This window comes from Pteropus medius, unplaced genomic scaffold, assembly GCF_902729225.1.
Source record: "Pteropus medius unplaced genomic scaffold, Ma_sr-lr_union100, whole genome shotgun sequence".
NCBI classification, from domain to species: Eukaryota; Metazoa; Chordata; class Mammalia; order Chiroptera; family Pteropodidae; genus Pteropus; species Pteropus medius.
This window is the reverse complement of record NW_024346667.1, coordinates 2,518,026-2,542,041: the sequence shown is the minus strand read 5'-3', so window position 1 is coordinate 2,542,041 and position 24,016 is coordinate 2,518,026. Positions and strand designations below refer to the sequence as shown.

General features: G+C 37.0%; 1 protein-coding gene across 7 annotated transcripts in view; it reads left to right on the top strand.

Annotated features, from left to right (window-relative positions):
* Positions 1 to 24,016, top strand: part of INPP4B (inositol polyphosphate-4-phosphatase type II B) — a 557,518-nt gene that overhangs the window by 235,399 nt on the left and 298,103 nt on the right. For 3 of the 7 annotated variants that reach the window (XM_039875840.1, XM_039875836.1, XM_039875837.1), the window contains exon 3: positions 13,897 to 13,962. The exons of the other annotated variants lie outside the window; for them this stretch is intronic. The gene's annotated coding sequence lies outside the window, so the exon portion shown is untranslated. The remainder of the gene's footprint in view (positions 1 to 13,896; positions 13,963 to 24,016) is intronic. 7 annotated transcript variants of the gene reach the window in all.

Sequence of the window (24,016 nt, the reverse complement as noted above, 5' to 3'; positions counted from 1 at the left end):
ATATTCTGGAATTTAATTGGTGATATGCTCATACCCTTCTAATTCTTATGTTTGATTGTAATTGGATGTCTTAAGTTATAGTTATTGGTTGTTGTGGCTTTCAACCCTAAAGACAGGCCATATCCAATATGCCCTTTAATAACTGTCTATGACTCAGTTTTCAATACATTTGACACAGTTTTGCCAGACACGTGTATTTTCAGAATGTCTTTCTATTTAGCGTTAATGCTGATAATCTTATTTCCTTAAAGCAGTTCCTTTGCCTTCGCACTGTGAAACTTGTCAAACAAATTCATATTACGTGTGTTAAGTCATATCGATCTCGAAGTTGTTCGTGTTTACACTGACGCTGTTGCTCGGCTTCTGTGTCCAAGTTCGTGAAGTTTTCCATGTTAATCTGACTGCATATGGCAGCCTTTACGCTTCATTCATAATGGTGCTGTTTTCTGGATCTTCTCAAGTTTTAAATACTCTTCTTAAGTTACAGTGATAAGAACTATACATGATGTTCTAGGATAGGAAACATTTTCTGGTATTTTTGTAGTAAGCCTCTCATTCTCTAGTTCTTATCAACTGTTCCTTCACTGAGATCTATGTTCCCGAGCAACAGTCTAAAGTTAATTTTCAGACCCCATCCCAGCCCTTTCTAATTAATTTGGAGCCCTGGATTCTTTAGGTAGGTCACCTTTTCAGTATTTCATTTTCCTTTAATATCCAAGTAGCAATAATCTTGAGTCCTGATTCGATACAATGGCAAGAAATCTAGGTCTCTCCCCAAGAATTTCTGAGACTCTTTAGTGAGCATTCATGAATTCCATAGAAATATTCTGGTTGTTGCTCGTCACTCTAGACCTGGTGTCTTTCCCGCTGCCCGTAATTATATAGCTGCATTAATCCTGTCTTAGCTCCTTGCTTTCCAGTTTGACTCAAAATATACACTCTACATTAGTCCATAAAGCACAAGATTTCAAGTTTGCAAACTTGACTAATAGCTCAGCAAAACTATGATGCAAAAATGAAACCCTAAAAGTGAATATCAGATGCCACCATTTCTTAAGTCTATTAGTAATATCCACTTCACTGAGAGTTCTCATTGATCTTTGCTCCATGAACCTAAACAATGCCATGAGAAGGAGGTATTCTGGCAAAGGGGTAAAGAAAAAACTGGACCACAAAACATTCTATCCTGACTCTATCATCTTTTCTAGGATATTCAGCATAGTATCTGAACATAACGACGCTCAACAAACAGAAATTGCTTTTTGCAGGCTGAGCAGTGTGATTATGTACTTTGTACTACTCAGCTAACTATTGTGAGACCCTTGATATTAACCTGTGGATAGAAGCAGAAGCATAACATGAGTTCAGGCGTTATTATTGGTTCCTACCATTATGACCATGATTAGTTTTGTATTCCTGGAGACTATTACACTCCTCTAAATAACAGTTCTTTTTTTACAGGACCCTTATTTCTGGAGACAGTGCATAAAAGAAGCCAAAAATTAAATTTACATCATAATCTCTGCTCATACCAAAGATAATCTTTTATGTAATTAAATAAAATATTGCATTATTTATTTGTTGAGCATATCATCCATGTGCCAGTCGCTATTCCAATGCTGGAAATAGAATGATGATCAAAGATGCACATAGTCTCTTCCCTAATGAAGCTAGTGAGTTTCCATTATAGGGGAAATTGTACACTATTCATTGATGAATAGCACAAATTAAGATATGATACATCACAAGGAGAAGTAATAGATGCTATGAAAGCAAATAATGCAGGATTGGACCAACTCAAAAAGGTCAGGAAAGGCTTTGATCTTAGTACAAAGCACTTCCATGTGATTGACTCCTCTAGCTCACAGCTGCCTTCACACAAACTAACACACACATAGTGCATATATATGCCTAACAGTATCATTCATGTCTCAGAACAGAGTTCACCACAAAGACAAATTCTACCTTTGACTCTTGAAGCCATTAAATGATCAGAAATATTGAGTATTAAAGTTCTGAGGAAGCAGTGGCAAGGGGTCAATAAATTATTTTCCTTTTCCCTCCATGTTTTGGAAGGAACTGATTGGTAAGCACAGAAATCAGACACATGGAGCTCCAAATAACAGCTTCATTACTGATGAAAATCTTGATTGGATGGTATGACATACTCAATGACAGATGGAGCTTCCAGTATTTCACTATGGAATTAAACTCAGCCACCCAGTTGGATAAAGCTGGACAAGTGCAGTCTTCTGCATAAGACAGAGAACACTGTTAGAGGCTTACCTCAAGGTAGGATGCAGAAAAGGATGCGCAGTTTCTTCTAATTTAAAACAGAGTGAGATGCTCAAGTGTGTGAGGAGGGTGGGGGAAGACAGGAATGATACTCTAGTAGGATTCTCTTAGAAGTGAGCCCTGAGGGATGGAAACCTCCCATCTCAACCATGTTCTTTTTGTGCCCTTAACACATTCAGCTTTAACAAAAACCTTAAGGCTCACCAGAGCTAAATCAATGCGATAGCCATTAGCCACATATGGCTATTTAAGTTCAAATTAAAATCAAATAAAAATTCAGTTCCTCAGTAACACTAGGCACATTTTAAGTGCTGCCCCCAGCCAGCTGCATCTAGTGCACACACTCTAGTATAGAACAGATTAGAACACATTTGTCTCATCACAGGACTATCTATCAGGCAACACTACTCTGGAAGGCATTGAACTAGGTTAGGATGAACCTTGCTGTACCCCAAACCAAAAATCATCCACCCAGTTTTTGGTTTTTCATCCCAAATGATGCCTAGCCACATGTCCAATATGTTTCATCAGAAGTTATACAGTTATAATATATGGCTACTTAAAGATGTTCTGATAATACTTAAATATTTTTTTTTAATGTTATACAACCACCGACAAAGGAGAAGTTATATATAAAGATAAACCCAAAGAAATGAAACTTCCGAATTTCCCTCCCCTCGGTTTCTCATTCTGTTTAGTCTCGGCTGGGGGTGGGGTCCCTTCAGAAGCTTTGGCAGAGGTGGGTTCCTTAGTGCTGGTAATAGTCTGTCTAGCAAAGACTGTATGTTCTGCCTGACGACGTTTTTCTGGTCCCCCCTTCACATTTTTTTCAGGCCGTAAGTACCTTTTATCTCTTCAGGGACAGGAGAAGTATTTTCTTCTTCTTCTTCATGTTTTCTAAAGGAGAATGATCTTCCTCTCGTGGCCATTCCCTGCTGTTCCCTCACACTTTGGAGGAAGGCTCAGGTGAAGATTAAATGGTGTAAATACTTCCAAAATGGCCCCTTTTGTTCTCTGTTTCATGTAGCACAGGTATGGTTTGCCGCATCTGAGCATCTTTCTTTTTGAGTTTGGTTCTGGCGTTTGGTTTTCCAGCACACTCTTCTGAATTTTTTATTAGAGGGACTTCTACAGTGAGAGATATAAAGTCATCCATTTCTGGATATACTAAAAGCAACTAATAGTCAGAGGGATTTTATTTACCTTCACCTCCCTGAATGGGATAACATTATCACAGAGGTGTTTTGTCATCTGATTAGACAGATGTCACCCGAACCCCGATGAGCTCTGTCATGATCCTCCTTGGATCTTCTTTTGTATGTCTCCTCTAGATTATTCCTTCTTTGGGGGGTCATAGTTCACAATGCTGTGTCATGTTCCCTTAGGGCAGTGGCGTGCTGGCAAACTGGCTCTTTAGAAAACAAATAAAACAAAACAAAACATAAAGTCCTGCTTCTTTGCATTCGCCCATTTCCCAGGTGTAAATACTACCACCACGGCTGATTTCGTGCTGCTAATGGGATGTCTCTAAATGCAGATTTGGGAGAGCAGTGGCTCACGGGGGCTGGATCAGCTGCCTCGGGGAAATGGGACACCAGCCTCCTGTCATCTGTTTTTATGGAGCCACACTGAAACTAACCCAGTAACATTCTGAGATTTTGACCTCGATCTTTGTGTCTTTGTTGCTCAGCTACAACCCCAGTTTCTGAAATCTCTTTCTAGAGCCATGTAGATTTTCAAGGTGTAGTTTTCCCATTGCCCACAATATGAACTCTGCAAGAGCATGTATCTTGATAGCTTCCTAGATTCCTTCTCCTTTCGAAGTCATTCTAGTCTTCTCTTAGCTCTTGGCCTGCTTTTGGCTTCGATGTTTCGGGCCTCTATCAGCCTCTTTAATGTGGAAATAACTAAAGAAGGATTATAATGAGATAGTATTTTTAGGCACAGGCCTTGAATATAATAAATCCTTAAAAATGCAAACTTTTCTGGTTAGATTTTTTTTTTAAAATAATTATTTTATTCTGCACTTTTACCATTTTAGGGGACAATATCTAGTATCTCTTACAATCTTTCCTTTCAAAGAAAGCAGCCTGTCAGATTTAGTCTGTTTTTTGTTTGTTTGTTTGTTTGTTTGTTTTTAAGAACCCTAAATTCTAAGAGTTCTCTTTGGAGGACCATAATCATCAGTTCGCCGAGTCTCCAATTGTCTCTTTTCCTTTGATATATTGGAAAAAAAATGTGTTTTTATTTGCTTTGACATTCCTTGAAAGGTAATATTACAAGTTGTTTTGGAGAAAACATTTTATTCCTAGATAACACTTGATCTATAGGCTATTTCTGAAGGTTTCCCTGTCATCCTCACTCTGCCTGTCTTTCCATGTTTTGAAAGATGATTTTAACAGATTACTTACCAGACAGTACCAGACAGATTATGGCATTTGACTGGTACTATTTACTGCTTGTACATGAAACCACTTAAAAGAGCAAAATTTCAAAGCTGTATTATCTCAACATTGATAGAGCTGGTTGAACTTTAAACAAGTAAAAGTATGTACATTTCTCTTACAACAATATCGTTTCCCTTTATTAGCCATGTCTATAGTTTTGATCCACATCATGCATTATTCCTGGGCTTATAGTAAGGGATTTGGTAAGCAAGCTCTAGAACTCTTATAGCCTATTGACTTTCTCTGTTTTAGTTTAAAATGATTTCTCAACTAAAACCTACATACTGCTGCCAGAGGTTTTCTTCTCTAATATTTAACTATTTCTTTTGTTTCCTCGCTCTCATGAGTGTACTAAAGGTAATGCTATTGTGATGATTATGGCTTTGGGATTCACTCTGTCATCTTTCACTACTTTCTATGCACTAGACCACAAAATAGAATAGATGTTCCCTTCTTGAGCAGTTTTAACTACTCGTTTTAAGAAATAGTTCCCAATTCTCTTTAAACTTTCCTGTGCTACATCATATGCCTATCAGCTTTTGTTCGGGTAGTTAAAACCACTGAGCTCATTGTGTTTTTGTCTGAAATGTGGTTTAACAGTTTTATCTCAGATTCAGCAGAATTAGTCTTCTATTTTTCCCAAAGCTAATGAAATCAAATCATCAGGAGCTTAGAGTCCCCAAGGAATTTCGGTATGCAAAATGTTTAAAAACTACTAGTTTAATGTATAAATATGGTTCATTTAATAACAATTATTGAATAACTATAACAGTCAATAACATTGTAATTTCTTACTGTATAAAAGGAAATATGATTGTGTAAAGAGTCAAAAAAGTAGATTCTTGTAACAACATACAGTAAATAACTCTACATAACAAGCCATCATACATAAATAATATGATAATTCCAAGAGGGATCAGTATTCTTCCTGGTGACTGTACGAGGAGGCTTTGTAGGGTTGGTGGTGTTCCAGCAGATAGCAACCTGATGATAGGTGCCTCTGGAGAGGAAATTTGCAGAGGCCACAAAATAAGAGCCATTTTGGAAATGGCTAGATAAATCCATGTAGAAAACTAGTAAAGAAGAAGACTGGAAAGGGGCAGATCATCAAAAGTTCTGAATGTCAGCCTGAGGAGTATTTTTATCTTGTATTATATGATGATGAAAATAACATCCCTATAAACTCCCATTTCTGATATGACTTTTGCCCTGAAGCTATTTCTGATACATCTCATCCAGAACTACATTTTTACTGGACTCCTGTTGTCTGTCTTCCCCGAAGTGCTTACAGCTTATAATCACCATGTTCTTCTGATTATCCTTTTGTTGTTATCTATTTCTGATGACAGTTGTGCCAAAGCTCTTATTATCAAATCATTCATTTTACCTACTTCATTTTGTAGGTATCTAGCATTGGTATAGATAAATGTATGCAATGTGCCTTGGACTAATTGAGCCTCATGAAATCTTTAACTATAGGAGACTGGTATGGAGATGGCCAGCTGTCCATCAGAGATCCTGGCTCCTTTCCGAGGTGTAGAGTTATGCCTGCTCAGGCCCACTTGCACCCAGGAGGATCATGTGACACTTCCAAGCCTATCCCACAAAGGGCTCTTAATTCATCCTCATTCTCTCTCTCCTCTAATCTCATTGCTGGACATCTATATTCAGGGTGACTAACCACTTGGCTGCAAGATGGTGGAGTCTCTCTTAGCCTGGGTTTCTGAACAACTCCATAAAACAGAACTCCTTCCTTGCCCCCTCAGTCAAAATCAGTGGGTTATTAATCAGTGGGTTATTAACTTAAGTGATTGAAATTTCATGGTTAATTATTACAAAACCTAGTATTACCAAAACTTATACAAGAACCCCAATATTTTTTGAACAAATGAATCAAGAGAAAGGACTTTCAGTGAATATACACACAGGTTTTGTACTCATTTAGGTCTGTGTAATCTCTTTGTATTTTTTAGGTGAGGGAAACTCTTATCTATGAGCATAAAACACATAGATACACTGGTTTTCAAGAGCAGAAAAAATGCAGATTGGTAGCAATCCGGAGGATAACTCATGACGGTGTGCTTTTGATTTCAATGCTACTTCAGACTTCTCTTGTTCGTGGTTAAAGGAAAAACTTAAATGCAAATGAAATGACATTGCTCGACAGTTTTATTTTAATTTTACTTCTTCATAAAGCTGTTGACTTAGGAAATCAAGTCACCAAATATTAAGTTTACATTATCCCTAATGGGATAGAGGGATCTGGATTTTATAGGCTGCATAGGATTCAGTAGTAGAACAAGGACTCAGAATACTTAGAATCTGTATTTCCAGGTTCCCACTCATGTAAAGTTTTCACCATTCCATTTTGGCTTCAAGAAAAACAAAGTAGAAGGGTTTTCCTTCCAAAACATTAACATCTACTTTTTGTATTGGGTTCCAAATTTCTTTTAAAGCAATGGCCCAGTGCAGTTTTGTTTTCTTCAGTTGAAAGTCAAAGAAAAGGTGAGTTTGTGATCTGAAGAGAAATAAGACACAGTGCTTCTGATTTAGCGATTCACATCTCTGCTTCGGAGCAACAGGTACCCAGGGAAATGATGGACTGATGCAGAATCAAAGTGACCAGTGTGTGGAGTTGATGTAGAGGTCTTTCGAGTTGGGCTGCTATGTGATGATTCCAAGGCACTGATGATATTGGGTATCTAAAATGGGAGCATAAAGAATACTCAGATGTTGGAAATGTATTTTGGGGAAAAAAAGAATGTTTCAGAAAGAGATATTTTGATTTAGTGTTTAAGAAGAGCTTTCTAGCACTCAAAGCTATCAAGGGGTAGAACATCTGATTTTCTTCCTAAAGGAATGACCTACTGAGCTCAGTATCACTGACCATGACAGCTTGGTCATGGTATGAGGTAGGTGATTCAAATGGCAGGTGGAGAATTGGTCTCGGTGACATTTTTTCCACTACAGTCTTTGCAGTCCCCTTCAAATAGCTTGGGATTCTGAGACAGGCATGGAAAGTTTCTCATTTAATGCCATAAACTACTGATTGCTGATGACACATTAATCAGTCAGATTTTCTTCTCCTTTTTCATAATGTTTCATTTTCCCTTTAATAATCCAGGCTTTCTCAAAGAATTCAAGAATTCCTAAAAAAATTAAATAGACACAAAATAGACTCTAGCTAGTTTAAAGAGAAAAGGAAATTATCTCAAAACATAAGGTAGGGCCAAGTTTTCTATCAAGCACAGTAGGCAAAGTGCCAATGACCTACAAAGTTTTAGGGGCCCATGAACATGTTTTAATGTCTTTTAAAATCTGAAATAAAGAATTAGGTTGAAACAATTTATTATATAATATTATTATACCTAGTTTTATACCGATGTAGCCACAAACTATGATTACATACACATATACATATATAAGGGTGTATGTCTCTGTGTGTGTATGTGTGCGTGTGTGTGTGTGTGTGTGTGATGGAGAAAGGAGAGAAAGTGATGAAGGGAAAAGTGTATAGAATCCATTAAAGTCTTAATGAACAGAGGCTCAGGCTTGGAGGCCACCTGCTCTGGAGCTCCAACATGAACCAAATACACATGAGCTCCAGGACAAACCCCCAGTTACCGCCACTGGCACAGCCCCACAACCCACACTGCTTGCCATGTGCCTGATGGTAGAGACTCTGCCCTGAATGCCTCTGATGTTGGCTTTCTGAATGGACTGTCAGATGGATTCTGCGAAGCATGGGCTTCTGAACTGGAGCCTTGTACAATGGTATCTTATCTGAAAATCCTAGGTCACACGCTTGCGCCCTAGTATTCTCACCATACGTAGGGATAATTTAAACTCTTAACATGTAATGAAGATTGAGAAATAGATTTCTTGCACCCATCTTGATGATGTGTAAATTTTCAAGTGGAACGTTCCAAAGGTTCTGAATAGCTAAAAATCCACCACATGAATCTACTGCCCAGGCATTGATATATTAGCATCTAGACTACCTGGTACACAAACGTTTTGTTTTTGTTAAATAGTTAAAATATAAGCTATAATTGCAGTTAGTGAACACCTATTATGTGATAGGTACTGTTAATACTATTTGAATTATCTAATTTGATTTTTAATTAAAAATAGCATTTTGAGATAGGTAATATTGTTACTGCCTTTTCATTTTATAAATGAGGAAACTGAAGCTTAAGGAGGCTAAGTAACTTGTTCATGGAGATATAGTTAAGTATTAGTGAAGATGGAATTTTACGCTTAGTCTAACCTGCTACACTACACCTGTTACGTATGAGATATACAACTCTAAATCCTGCTTTTTACATTTAACACTTTGGGATAAGCCTTTTTAAACTTGAACTTTAAACTCTTCTTTTTTAATGGTGACATAATATTCCATCAAATTACTTTAACAATATTTTCAAACATTTCTCAATTGTATTGAGGCTGTTTCTACATTTTCTATTTTAAGTCATATTGTAGTAATTCTTTGTATATAGAACTTTGTTCTATTTTAAGCATTACTTCCCTAGAATAGCAAGTCAGAATTGGCATTACTAGATCAAAGGGTATGAAAATATATTTTTTTGAGAAGCCAGAATCACACTTTTATTTACTTTAATGATGAAGAAATAAGCTTATTAATCCATCTTTACATTCAGTACATTTCTTGCATTCCTCCTCCGTACTGGGGACGGTACCTGTGATGCCAGGATGAATATTTGACAGTCATTTACCTAAAGGGTATTATGGTTAGTGGGTGTTAAAGTACAGTGTGCCTGTAATGCACAGCTTGTGTAAATTACATATGGTGAGAATGCTTCCTGGAGTTTCTGGGACAGGTTAGGAATACTTTTAGAGCTCTCAGGGGTTGTCGGAAGGTGGCACTGAAGGCACTATTAAAATGACATCGAGCACGAACGTTTTTTCTTCTTTGCCAGTCTGTTCTGTGAAATATTGTTGATCATTGTTTTAAAGGCTATTTCCTTGATTACTAATGAGGTTGAACATTTTTCCATATGTTTGTGAGTTGTTTCTTCATTGTGGAATATCCTTTGATATTTTGGTACTTAGTATTTATGTAAAATAGATTTTGGTGTACTGCATTTGTTGCAAATAATTTCATATCTGCTTTGCTTTAAAATTTTTTTTTAACTTGGGAAAGTTTTTTGTTTTTTTTTAACATAGTCCAATCTGCCAGGCATTTTTAAAAAATTTCTTTTAGAACTTATAAACTTCAGAAGTATACTTGACCTATCCAAAAAGACATATAAATAACAATTTACATTTTTCTTTACATTTTTCTGGAATTTTTATCTATGACTAATGGGCCATATTTGACTTTTTTTTCCAAAAAGCTGGCAATTATCTCGTTATTTATTAAATAATTCCTTTCTAATTAATTTGTGGCACTCATTTTATTATACACTAAATTTAGTTTTTTTTAATATGCATCCATACAGTCCTATGTCCATTTGTATCAATTTCTATCATAATGAAAATAGCTATAATTTTTTTCCCATCATACATTCTGAGGGCAGGAATTGTGTTGTCCCTTTAATAACTAGCATAGTGTTTGGCATATGACAAACATGAAGTATTTGATGAATGGCTGCATAAAATGGGTTGTTTCTGACGTACCTATATTTTCCCACTGATCTGTACATCAGTTCGTAAGCCAGTTCTTCACTGTGTTATATGCTGCGTCACAACAATATATTTTAGCATCAGATCGAGCAAAATCTCTTGTTAATATTCATGTTCAGAATTTTCTTTATGACCCACAACTCCTTCAAATGAATTTTAGAAAGCTTTAACAAGCTTTAAAATTACTCCCATTAGAATTTTGATTGGAATTCTTCTGAATATATAAATTAATTTGGGAAGAAGTAATATTTATATTGTAAATATTTTTTCAATCATGTATGTGTTATACTTTCTTATTTCTCCTTATAATTTTTAATAATTTTCTATACGGAGTTATTCATAAGCAGCTTGTTGATTTTGTTGTTACATCCATAGTCATTCCGGTTATTATTGATGCTAATGGGAGTTACATTCATTTGTCTTGAAAATTTTACTGTCTGTTTATTTCTATTACATGGGAAAAGTATTGTTACAAATTTGCCTTGCATCCTGAGACTTTCCTCAAATTTTATTAAGTCTCACAAATTTTAATAGTTTTTTGTTGGCATGAAGATCATGTTGGGAATAATTTCGCTGTCAGCTAAATTCCACTTTGCCTTTACAATAAGGGATGGGAATTGGGAAACAATGCAATATTTTAACAAGCTGCTTTTGGAGATAGGATAAAACTTTCACATTTGTTTTAGATAGTTAATTATAATAGATTCTAGTAACTATATGTATATTATCTGTGAAGCAGGCTTTAACTGCTGAATCTTGTAAGGGACATGTATTTTTCACAACCCATGAGGATCTCCACACAGCACAGCTCCTGCCTTTGACATAATACAACACCAAAATCTCTCACTGATGAGACGTCTTAACCCAGAATCACCCAGGTTGTCTGGGACCAACAATAAGGAATCTCAAGCCCAGCTTTCTTTCATGGGCCACATGGAAAGGGTAAATGGCCAGTTTTGACTTTAGGGATAGTCCCATCAGACCAGGACTCTGGGATAGAAGGAGAGATAGAACGTGGGTGATGAAAGTTCCATTCGGGGCCACAAGGGAATGGATATAGGAACTGAAGAAGGCACCAACCTCTACAGTATAAGACGGAGTCCAGCAGAGTGTATTCCAATTTTTTTTTAATATTCTATATTTTCACCCTAATCAATAATGTTCGATTAAGTTTAATATTCTGAAGTGGTTTAAAATAGAATTTTGTATTTTCTACTTAAAGAAAACATTGATGTCCTAATTAAGACAAATATGCCAGTTGCTCATTTATTGTGAAGGTAATGGTAAGTGTTAAATAAGACTTTTTGTTTGCATTAACTCTGTGGAATATTTATTTAAGGTGACCGTACACTTTGGCGAGTTTGGGTCAGTATTGGTTCTTGCTATGTATTGAGAGCTGACAAGTGATCATGTCATAATGGAGACAAAGCAAGTGTGAAAGACTCAGGCTCACATTAACACAGCTGGTCCTTCTGTATCATCGTGGACTTGCACAGTTATCCACTTTACATTTGATGCATTTCATCATCATCGTGTAAGGTGTTGCCCTTCCTCTGTATGCTTTACTTGTAATTTTGAAAGTTATTTCAAGGACTTGATTGAACAGTATGGACCATATGAGACTACATTGACCTTATACAGCCACATTGAAAGGTAGATTTTATTGCCTTTGCAGATATAATGGCACTTCAAAATATCAAAGAGATGTACAGTTTGTTTGGGTGATGAGAACAAGACACGGTAATCCATTGTCTATATAATCCTTAGGTTGGGGAGTATTAAAAAAAAAGATAAGAGGATGAATTATTGTTTTGTTCACGTATTAGAATAAAGCTACTACCTCAAACACCTAATGACAATGACTAATTAGACCACAATATTTTTTGCAACGTCTACCTGAATAAAGGCTTGTTATAACAAACTTATGGCTTTTATATGTAATGGGTATATTATTTTTCTCTTCTGTGTTTAGAAATCAATAGATGGTTTGCATTTTCTTTAGTAGCACCTGAGTGATTAGTTTTATGCTTTCTTCTATTATGAAACTATTGTCTCTAACACTTACTTTAAAAGGAACTCGATCTATCAGACTCAAAAAATTTAAAACCTTAAGAAAAATCATAGTACAGTGTTTTGTTTTCCCCAAATTATATAAGACCTGGTGTGATTTAAAGCTGACACTACATAGTTTTCATCCTCTTAGATTAAACAGAATGAGGAGAGATAGATCAGAATGTGTGTAAGAAAATTTTATGTCACATGTGCACTGGACAAAAGTGGTCAAAGAACAACTTTAACTCAATAAGAGTTACTGCTCTCTTTTTGACAGGTGAAATGAAATCTCGGTAATCGATAGTAAATCTACATTTTGAAAATTATTATTCCTGATAATAAAATAGGATAAAGAACCAGGTGGCATTTTTTAATACTTATTGAATGACATATAGTAATATATTTTGATAAACTGTATAGCATAGTGGTAAAAGGCCCAAACTCTGGAACTAGATCATTGGGTTCAAATTTAAATACTGACTCTTAAACTAGACAGGGGACTCTGACTGAGCTACCTCACCTTCCTTTGCCAATTTCTCTGTCTATAAAATGCGGATAATAATAGTACTTCCCTCATAGCATGGCTGTGTTAGGGGTTTCCAAGAACCCTCAGGCTCCCAAGACTCAGAAAACCTGTTATACTTATAGTCATGGTTTATTACGGTGAAAGGATATAGGTTAAAACCAGCAAAGAGAAATAGCTCATGAAACCAAGTCCAACTTCCAGGTGTCTCCTCCCCAGGGAGTTACACGGGGTGTGCTTAGTTCTTCCAGTAACAATCTCCGACAACGTGTGTGACGTGCGGTCAGCCACAGAAGCTCAGCCCAGCTTTGGTCTCTAGAATTTTATTGGGGGGTCGGTCAGTTGTGTAGTTTTAGGAGGGGTCGGTCACATAAGCATGCAGCACCAGATGGTTGACCTCAGCTATTCAGACTTCAGATTCCCTTTTCCCTGAGTAAAAGCAGGTGTTCACCATAAACGTATCTGGTCAAAGTGAAACGGCATAGGCCATGGCCTCAGGCGGATACTCTACCAGGCAGACTGTTCCAGAGGTTGCCTTCTAGAAGCTGGCCAAGACCCGTCCTGAACACAGACCTTTTTTTGGAACGGGCGGGGTTTGTCTAACTCAGGCCTCCTGAGCAAACCCTTGCCTGCCCAGTGGTTATGAGGAACAAATGAGTTGATCCATGTAGCTTAGGATAGTGCCTGGCTCATGTAAGCAGATAAATGAGGTCATCTAGTGGAGCTCCATGAGCTGAATGAAGCAGATTAATTTGGAGTACAAAGAAGAAATAGCTATAGTCCACAGATCTTACGATGGGGATATATGTCATCAAGTGTGGAACAATAAGCATTATAAGCATATTAAACATGTTAGCCAGGGCTGTTTTAGTAAAAGAAGTTCCCAGTGAAACACCAAATCCTGACATTTTGTCCTTTTGTTCTTTACAGAGCTCTGAAGTCAGCAAAGCAATAATCAAAGAGCAGAGCTGTTTGAGGAATACAACAGGAAAGCAGGTATAAGAGTGGTTCTCAGTAATGAACACAATATTCATCGGGATTGATGATTACTTCAAATTTATAGCCCTTATCATTAAAAAAATATTTTACAAAAATATCAGTTTGCTGTCTTAGAATATGTGTGACTGCATGTTATAGATGGCCAACCATAGCCTGAAGAGAAATTGATTTCTATGTATACATTAAATTAATTTTGAAGGTTTCAGCTAGGCCGGGCCTAAACATAAATGTGAAAGAATTAACTAAGTAATTATTATTTTTTATTATTACATCAATACATATTCATCAGAGACCTATTATATGGAAAACACTCCCCTATGAGATATGTGGTGATTTTACAGAATTGAATAGAACTGGCACGGTCTGTACCTGTTCCTATGCTGCTTATAGTCTAGTGGCGGTGACATGAAGTAAATAAGCATCTATCAATATGTGAATAAAACCTGTGATAAAGGCTATGAAGAGAAATAGCAGAGTTCCGTGGGACAACATTGTGAGAGACAAGGGAGGAATCTCCTGAGCAGAGGGTATTTTCTGGACAATGGCACTTGAACTAAGAGTATGAGGAAAAGACTCTCGGGCAGATGGAAAGGCAGTGAATGAAGACAATGATTGATAAAAGGAAAGAGTGGCTGTAGCAAAGTCACAGTGGTAGGAAGGCATAAGGTGAAGTTGGGTTGAAAATAGATGAAAATGGTTATGAAAACTGACCCAGTCCCATAGATCCTTTCTGGCTCTGGTGAGGTGTCTTCAGAACAGCTTCGCCTGGCCACTTTTTGCCCTTGGCATTTCTGTGCAGTGTCACTTGGTCTTCTCTTCTGATACCCTGAATATACATGCTTTCGAATGTATCAGTCGACCCTACGCTCTTCCATCCCCTGCCAAGGTACAGAGAAAATGTCTTAGGACCATGCAAGGAGGCTCTCAATGTGTTCCTTCCTGTGAATGCCAGTTCCACGGTATTTTCTGCATCACACGGTTCGGAGACAAGAAAGTATGCAAATTTCTGAATACTGTAACACTCTCAGGAGCTCTAAATGCACATTAGCATATCGTAAGTTTGGGGAATTCTGTGGTAAATCCATATATGTGTAGGCGTACATATGTGTGTATGTATGTGTATATAAACCATGATTTAACTTGATATCTCCTCACAACTATTTCCAGGTTAACATTAGGAGATATTTTAAAAGTTTCTTTCATGGGAATATGCACTTTAACAGGTTCCTTGTCCTCAAGAGGCTGGCCTGTTTTTAAGTAACTTGACTTATGGCTCTGCACATGAAATTATAATAGATAATTTTTTAGAATCTCTAGATTTTAAATACATATCGATCCAGAAAGAAATATGTTTGTTTCAATGGTTTAACTTTTTTAGGCAGAAGATTTTTCTTGAGCTGAATTATATGGTTAATTGCTTCAAATTCTGATTAAACTTAAATGTGAAAATATAGCCTTAAGTACCAATGAGGAGCACTGGAGTAAGAGCTGACTAAGTAATTTTCAATATCGATATTAGTAATGTTTTTCTCTTAAATCAAACAAAGGAAAACCGCAAAAAAATACTGTTTATATCTTAGCTGCTCTGAATCATTCTTTTCCACTAAAAATGCTTATTTTCCTTAATCTGTAAAATGCTCATAATTTAAAGTGAGAAAAATGACTTGGGGCTGTGCCTACTTTTGCACCTAAAGAATGATTTGATTTTATATAAAATTGGGAGATTTTATATTTGCAGTAATAAAAGTTTTAAGGACTCAGAGTGTGAGAGTTAATATCCTTATTTCAGAAGAGAGGTTTTCAGTATCTCTCTAGAGAGGGCATTGACTTTTTAAGATCAATTCAATATCTTTCAATTCACTTAACTATTATTAAACAATAAAAATAAATCATGAAAAATTTCCTAGGATTTAACAACTTAGAAACAAAAGGCCTTGTTTCATCCCCAGAAAGACAAGAGACAGCTGTCTCTTAATTATTACTCTTGCCATTTGCTTTCTACTAGAAATGTGTCTCAAATTTGGAATCTAATTAGAAATCTTAATTGAAAATGGCTTAAAAAAAAAGAAAAAGAAGAAGAAAGATCAACATGGAAAAATAGAAGTAGGGAGAAAAATAGAAATGGTAATATTATAGCCAGATTGAATAATCACTTATCTTCAAATGAGTTGGCCTCTGGGGAACATGTTATCTGGCATGAAATTGAACTTTGCATTTTTCTTTTTCAAGAGGAATTTTCTCAACAAAATGAGGTTTTCTCATCTCTATACATTGTAATTTTCAGGGATTATGTTTCGCTCAGTGTAAAACAATAGTTTTAAGGTTTTGAGGCCTGAATTAAATCCCAGCCCCTAGCTTGTTTCCTGTATAACTCTGGGCAAGTTTTTCTAACTATCCTCAATCTCAGTTCCCCCATGTCTAAAATGGAACTTCTAAATCTCATTTTGCAGTGTGATTTCTTTCTTATTTGTCTCTTGATTTATACAGTGACTGGTATGTTGTAGCAGATCTAGATATATTAAGTTCTAGAAAGAAAGGAAAGAAGAGAAGAATGTAACAAGGAAACAAAATTAAATTTGAGAATATATATCATAATATCTAGCACAGAATATTACAAATAGTAAACATTCAGAAAGTGCTTATTGATTCTGTACCCTGGAGGCCAAAAACTGAAAGGCAGATTCATTAATCCTTTTACTAAAGCTTTTTTTTTTTTTCCTTGTAGATATTTTGGATTCTACACTCCAGATCGTAAATCCCATTTAAAGGCATAGCGGCATATTATTTCTGAATTACAGTACTTTATATGCGGTTAGGCATGATAGTTGCTCAATTAATACTTGTTTAATTGAGTAAAACTGTGAACTGGTAGCTCCCAGATGTTGGATAACCCAAATTCTTCTATTCCCTGGTGTACAAGCATTCTATCTAACGTTCGAAGCAGGAGTGGTTATGCCTCCTGTGAATGATTTCAGTCAGTGATAGTGCACCCACTTCCTGCTGCTTCTCCATGTACTCTGCTCCCATCAGATTAGTTAATTTCCTGTTATTTATGCCTATTCTGCATTGCGGCTTCTTGTCTTTGCTTACATTGCCTCTATTGTCGATATTTTTTCCCTGTTGCTTTTCATTCTTCCTTCTTTCTTTCCCTACTCTTCCTTCCTTTTATTTATCCCTACAATTTTGATGTACAAATCTCTTAAAGTCCAATGAAATATCATCTCCTTCATGAAGCTGTATCAGGTATCTCCTGAGATTATTATCTTAACCCTTCGGATTTTGTTGTTGCTGTTGTTTTTAGATACTGTCCCTCTTCGCCATCTGTGGGAAGTGACCCTGACACAGGGCCAGTGAAAGCCCAGGAACATATGTTAATGGCTCTTACTTTCCATCCTGTACTCCACCCTGTTAGCTTTTACCAAAAATCTCACCAAGGGAGTGAACATCTGACAGTTTGTTGCTTGCTTCAACACGGGCGTCTGGGTTGCTGGTGGGATGAATTTAGGCCATGAGCAGCAGGCTGCCGTCACATCAGCTGTCTGAGCCAGGTCAGCTTTTTGAGTGTATCCTTAGTTTTGGCTGCTGTATCCTTTGGAGTCAGGAGCCTGATTCCCAGGACACCTGCCTCGGGGGCCCTGATTTATGTCCCTGATTTATGATATGGATTCACATGGGATGCTGGATACTATTCCTCCACAGAAGTCCACTCCACTGCTTCCCTGCCCCCAACCCCAAACTCAGAGGAGCCCTATTTATTGATGCTCATTCAGATCAAACTTGAGTTTATCAATTAAATCTTTGTAACTGGGACTTTTGACCCCTATAATTATTATTCTTCCTATTAATATATTAATGTATTTTCCCCAGTTGATTCTTATTCCTTTATGGAACAGATTTCCTTTTACTTCCTTTTATGTTTCTGCTTTCCTCTTGATTGACCCAATTCACATAGTTATTATCAAAGCATTGCAATCGTATCTCTTAGGCCATATTACACTTGTCTAGCCATGTCTAATGATAGTAAATATTATTAAAGTTAATCATGCTAGTGATATTTATTGACAACTTGCTATATCTTCTAATATCTTTTTTGTTTTATAGTCATTATTTAAAATTCTACACACAGTAAAATTCATACTTTTTGATATACAGTTTCAGAATTTTTAACAAATAAAAGTTACACATTCACTACCACAGTCAAGATTCAGAATCCCCAAATCTTCCCTCTTCTACCCCTTTATGATCAACCTCTCCTGCTAACCTCCAGCCATGAGAAACAACTGATCTGTTGTCTGTTTCTATAATTTGCCTTTTCCAGAATTGAATCATACAGTATTTAGCCCTTTGAGTTTGGCTTCTTTCACTTACCATAATGTGCTTAAGATTCACCATTATATTCTGAAAGCATACTTATATGATTTTAATTCTTTTAAATCTGTCACATTTTTATGGCCCATTAAAAAAAAAAAAAAGGAGTGCCCGCAGGTCAAATTCACAAGAAAATTAGAAGGGGAAATGAAAAACCCACCCTTATGAGATTTAAAATTTCTCCAAGACTTAGTTCCTTCTCCCAATTTTCCTGCTTTTGTTTGTTTGTTTGTTTGTTTGTTTTTGTTTTTCAAAATCCTCAGCTTGTTTTTTTGTGTGTTTACTCTTCTAATCAATGGGAGATATAGTGTTTAGTTGCTGTGGTCCATCTCTGCTAGAAATGGAACAACTAAAAACTTTTCATATATTAATTTATTTCTCTCTACAAGTAATTAGACAGGAATTAGGATAGTCTCCATTTAAGATGTGGAAACTAAAGCATAATATCGTTAAGCAAATTGTCCAGAGTTCCAGAGTAGGTGGTAGAGCCTGGGCAGTCTGGATTCATAATAGGTCGTTTGACCAGCCTCTCTCGTGCTAAATTATTGCAATAATAAGTACATGTGAGAGAAACTTGGATGTATGTACTAGACTAACACCGCGTGAAATTATGAAAGGAAGAGCCCAGAATGAAAAGAAGAAATGTCAAACAAAGGCACACTTATTAATTTGCAAGACAAGGAAATAAAACCTGGTGAAGGAACTCTCAGAGTAGTTCCCTAAAGGGAAAAGAACCAAGGAGCGTTAAGTGGGAAAATATGGTGGGGGAGGGGTCGGTGGGGTGGAGGCAGGAGGGAGAGAAGGTGCCGAGGTGGGTTGTGCTATTTAAGGATTGAAAACTAGTATTTTGGCAATGACAGGATATAAAAGGAAATTTTTTCATTTACAGTAGTACATTCTATATAGTACCTGCTCAGTTACATGTCACATGAATGAAAGATTATGTGACTTCCTTTTCTTATTTCTCCTTACACGTGAGACCAAAGCAATTCTAAAAGTTGGGGAGTTTCAGCCTGAGAGTGAGAAAATGAAACAGTAAGAAAGATCACACATGTTTTATTCAGTCTTCAGATATAAATTAATGACGTACTTTTCAGTTACAACCTGACCTTGAATACTATACTGCCTCAGTGGCAATCCTTCATATACTCCAGATGACCCCAGAAGATCAGCCCACGATATAGAGGAGATTCGTTAAATCAATCCATGATTTTCTTTACTCCCATGAGAGGCACCAGACACACGCTAGGTACGTTTGCAGGTGGAACGATGGCTTGGGACTTTACTGCTCAGTCTCATTCTTTCTGTAGACACTCTATCCATTTCTAATTTAGCAACTGAATTTTCTTTTCTTTTATTACATATTGTTTGCTCATACTTACACTGTACTGCAGTTTTATTGAGTAAATATTTTAAGATAGAATATGTGATTATGTACATACTGGAGTGTAAGGAAAATGCTTGAAGCGAAAGAATTAAAATTCATCATCTGTATGCAATAGGCGGTGTGAATGAGAAAACTTAGTTATGCCGTATTATATTCTTTGTAGATAACCTCAGGCACTCGGTGAACTACTCTGGAGAGCTAAAGTGAAATTATAATAATCACATATATACATTTATTCTTGCCTGTCATAATAAAAGGCAGGAGATAAAATTTTAATTAAATTCATTATCTGTCTTACTTTGAAATTTCGAATTTCAAAAGAAAATGAGCAATTAATCATCAGAAACTATAGATAATTTAGTTAAACTAATTTGAACCTGAAATGTATTATCATAAGGAATTCAATCAGTTCTGTGAATTAATAACTTCTGATGTCTATATTAGAAATGCCCTGAGGATATAATCAAAGCTTCAGTTTTAGCTTTGCTCTAGCACGTGGTACTTAACAGGACTTGGATGTATGTGTGTGACAATGTTCACAAGAATTTTGAGACACTTGATGTTGCTGAGGCAGCACTTCCTCAGAGTCCTCTTCTTTAGTTCATGTGAAAAAAAAAATCAGCCTCCAGCCGAATTAAAATTCTCTCTATACATCTCTGCTTCTTGAGATAGGCTTGAGAGACACTGCCAGAGGTCATTATACATGGAATATACAGTTGTTGGATAGAAATATTAGAAAAAAAAAACTTGCTATCTTAAGTATGGACAATAAACTGTCCTTTATCTCATTTTTCATGACAGAAAAGGCCATTAAAAAATACGCAAGCATCTAGCAAGGTGCTATATAGCCCTTTCGTACTATTTTTTAAAACCTTTGCTGTATGATAGCAATTTTTCTTTTTTAAAGTAGATTCGGGACTCGAGACCAGGTTTTACAAGTTTTTGTTAAATAAGCAAAACCCCATGTATCACATGAAGTATTTATAGAAGAAAAAGTTTCCCTGAGATTCGTCTTTTCTGGAACACTCAATTTTCATTATCCTTTGGGTGACATGTGAAAAGCAACCAAGAGTGTCACACTCTGGAGAGAAGGGGAAAAAGCTCACCTCATAGCACAGGTCCTTCTTCCTCATCCCAGTGTGGCCATTAGCCAACTGGGTACAGGGAGCTCTTCTGTCCCATTTCTGGGCCTCAGTGTTCTCATCTCTTAAATGGGATCACCCCCTAGTTCCTTTAGGTCTCTTTTAGTTCTATATCTGTTAAAATATTTTATCTTGGTATTTTAAAGAGTGATGATAGTTAGACATATGTAACCAACCTGTTGCAGAGAGAGGAATGAGATTTAAAGAAGCATGTTTCACATCCTCACTCTGTAATTCTTCAGGGTGCTTTCATCTTCGTGACTGACAGAATGCTTTCTAACACATCGGATGGCCGGCCAGCTATAGTCCCAAAGCTGGTCCAGGTGTTTGCCCTCAGGGCAGGGGGTCGCTGTTGGAAACAGTTTCAATTCTGATTGGGACCTGATGCAGCGCTAAGACCAAGCCCTCTGAGCGCTCAGGTTCAAGGGCACGTTGTCACAGGGAGCAACAGAGCCTTTCCCTTTCTCCTGGTATGCGGTGGAGACCAACATTGTTCTTGTCCTAATTTGAAACGGTTGACTGACCTCTGATTTATAAGGAATCAAAGAGTCACAGTCCCTCTACTTGCTGAACGCAGTTCTCTGCATTGCTGCTTTGTGTTCTGTCCTTTTAAACATCAAGATTGTGCCAGTTTCAGCGATCATTTAATACTTTTTGTGATTTCAGATGATTTTTTACTGGATCATGATTTCCAAAAGGGAGCCCTATGATTCAAAGAAGCAAAGGAAGAAATGTCACTCCTTTGTTAAGTAACCAGAACGCAATAACTGGAGAACTGGATGTGTCCGATCGTTAGGTCCTATTTTCGAACTTCAATTATTTAGAATTTTTCTTCTGATTTTTTTTTGTGGTTTGTCCACTGAAAATATAGTCACACCGGTATCAAGTTAAAGAACCAGAGATGAGTACATCTCAATAGACAGGATATTATAAATAGAATTATAAAAATATCTATCATGACCTGATTTTCTTTCCCGGAGGTTCTGGTACTTAAGCATTAAATGCTATATTGATAGGTGATAGGTTTTCCAGAGGTTTTTAATTTTAAGGAAGAGAATAATGTAAACAAAAGCATAAATAAGTGTCTCCTAGATCTCCTTTCTTTATTTATACACATTGCCGTAATTTCTTTCTTAAGGGATAATAAAAGTTTATAAATTTTTATATGGTGAAATTAAAAGACGTAGTAGGTCTAATAGAGACAAGGCTCTGAAATCAGGCACTCAAGTTCACATCTTTGTTTCTCTAATTATTAAGTGGTTCCTGGAACAAATTACTTTTTAACCTTCAGTTCTCCACCTGTAAAGCTGGAGTTTATTATGAAGACTAATTTAATGTTTATAAGGTGATAGCACAGAGCGTGGAGCTTACTATGTACTCAGAAAAGGCCTATAAATACTTAGAAAATTTGGCTAAGATGAATTTTAGAAGCAGTGGTGAAGACAGCCCTTTATGAAGACTGTGGATGGATATTAGTAGAGCCTCCTCTGATTTGGTATTTACAAGGAGGAAAAGGAAGTGTGTCGTGCTGGTCAATTGTATTTTATTGAATTGATTCTCTTGTCTCCACCCTCTCTCTCCTCCTCCCTCTTTCAGGGTGTTCACAATAGTTTGAACCACTATGTGCCCTAAAACCCATAGTCCAGACGTTTTGGGTGCATTGCTAGACTCTAGATGGTCCTACATTAATGACATTGAGACACTAATTCTCTTTGTGAGTTGTCATATAAGTGTCCTCGCCAACCTCCAACACTTTTAAAAGTATGGCATATCATGACCTGGCTCTCTTTGGGCCCAGGGGTACCTTGTTCTGACCCTGCCAAGAGTTGGGCAGCAGAGCTGAGGCTAGAGAGAGCAAAGATAAAAGAAAGTAAGACCCGAGACAGAATCTAGGCTAGGTTAAGACTGGCCACTGGCAAGAGTCTATCGCGAAGAGTCTAAGTAATAGGTAGGTAGGAAGATAGGCAGGTGTCAATGGCCTTAGGCAGATGATGAAGATTAGGAGATCCTGGGAAGAAAGGAAGCACTGGAGATAGGACAAGAGCTGGTAGCTGGACAGACCGAAGTCTGGGCCAAGATCTGCCAGCTCCTGGAATGACATGGGCCTTTAGCCCATATTGACTTTTTATCTGTTGGAACTCCCTATTCACCTCTCCCAATTTATGAGCCTGGAATCTAGGTGGTCTTCTATGCTTTAAAGTGGTGCCTCTCAAGCTTTAATATGCATAGGAATAACCTATGCTACAATGCAGATTCTAGTTTAGATCTGACCCTGGCTCTTCAAGGGTCTGCATTTCTAACAAGCTTCCAGGTAATGCAGATACTGCCCATCCAGGGACCACATTTTAACTGGCAAAGCCTTAAAAGACTTGCGGGTTGGTCCTTCTAACTCCATGGGTCTTCAGCTCTGTCTCACGTCAGTGCTGCTTCTAAGGGTACAGATAAGAACATTGCTGGCTAGTTCAATACTGAGCCCCAGCTGCTGGACTCTTGATCATACGGCAGCCCTGACAACTCTTATCTTTTTTCTTCTGTGACAAAGCAGGTCTTCATTGAATTTAATATTGGAAGCAAAACCATACTGAGGACCTGGAGAATTCAATTGTCTCTGACACAATTGGTTTTCCCGAGCAGACATGTTGCCCCTGAACGCTAATCCATCGCTCTGATGAAAGTCACCCTCTGCCTGGTCAGGGGGCTCATGAAAAGCCAGGAGGGCCTTGACCTTAAAAAAATGCCTGATTGTTTTTTCAGGTAAAATATCAAATTTGCCAATTTATGCCATTTTTCTCAAAAGGGATCTTTTCCTGTAACTTTTTTTTGTTGTTATTGCTTTCGATTGGTATAAAATAAGAATAAACCCCTGTTACTGTAAATAGGGGCCAAGTTGAAAAACTTTGACTATCATTATCCTATGGTGATGGTAAGCTTCAGAGTACCCTGACCTTTCCCACAAGGGAAAAAGAACAGAGAAGGCAGAGAGGTAAATCCCCATCTGGGTTATATTCCTGGTTTTACCTTTCTTGGCATTAGTGTTCAGTTGATCCTTGGAAGGCCTGGCTATCCACACTCCATCTTATACATTTCAGGTGTTTAGAAGGTTTTAGAGTAATTTGGAATCGTGACTTATATCCGGTTTATCAGAATGTCTTGG